Source organism: Condylura cristata, unplaced genomic scaffold (genome assembly GCF_000260355.1).
Source record: "Condylura cristata isolate star-nosed mole 26May11 unplaced genomic scaffold, ConCri1.0 scaffold00012, whole genome shotgun sequence".
NCBI lineage: Eukaryota > Metazoa > Chordata > Mammalia > Eulipotyphla > Talpidae > Condylura > Condylura cristata.
The window spans coordinates 38,005,150-38,005,815 of NW_004567113.1; the positions used below are offsets into that span (position 1 = coordinate 38,005,150).

Below are 666 nucleotides of genomic sequence, written 5' to 3' on the forward strand. Positions count from 1 at the left end.
GTACGTACGTGTAAGCACATGTGGGTGCAAACATGTGCATAAGATACATACATTCCTAAAATTAAAACTTTGGGATTTGCCTTGGTTCTTGGGATATTTGTCACTTTTATCCTTTACTCTATTGCTCACTATAATAGGCATTACTTCCCTGTGAACCAGACAGTGTGCTAAGTCGTTAGGTATATTATTTTATAGATATAATGTATTTTACAGACCCCTACAGATAAAACAAATATTTCCTATATTTTTATAATAATTTTTGTGTACTGAATCTATGTACTTTCGCCATCCTCATGAGATGAATGAAATGGACTTAGGAGGTGAGGGCACTGTGAACAAATCAGGCAGCCTGACTACCATTACGGGGTCCTGTCTGTGCCTGTTGTCTCTTTGGCTGAGACACTAGAGGAGCCAGAGTTCAAGTGTCAGAATGGTATGAAATGGTATCAGAATGATAAAATGAGACAGTTTAAGCTTATTGCTGGGTATTCTAACTTTTCTGCCCCTGAACTGAACTTTTATGGTTTAAGAGGAAGAGTGTATGTTAGGTTAGTTTGACAAAGAATGATTTAAAATTGTAATTTGTCTTTAAGATAGTCAAGAATTACCATTTTATGTCTTAGATCATTTTATTTATTTATTTATTTATTTATTTTTTAAAAAAAA

The 666-nt window shown here is 33.8% G+C and overlaps 1 protein-coding gene across 2 annotated transcripts in view; it reads left to right on the forward strand.

Annotated features, from left to right (window-relative positions):
- RFC1 (replication factor C (activator 1) 1, 145kDa) overlaps positions 1-666 on the forward strand; it is a 62,868-nt gene that overhangs the window by 49,137 nt on the left and 13,065 nt on the right. The gene's annotated exons all lie outside the window — the stretch shown is intronic.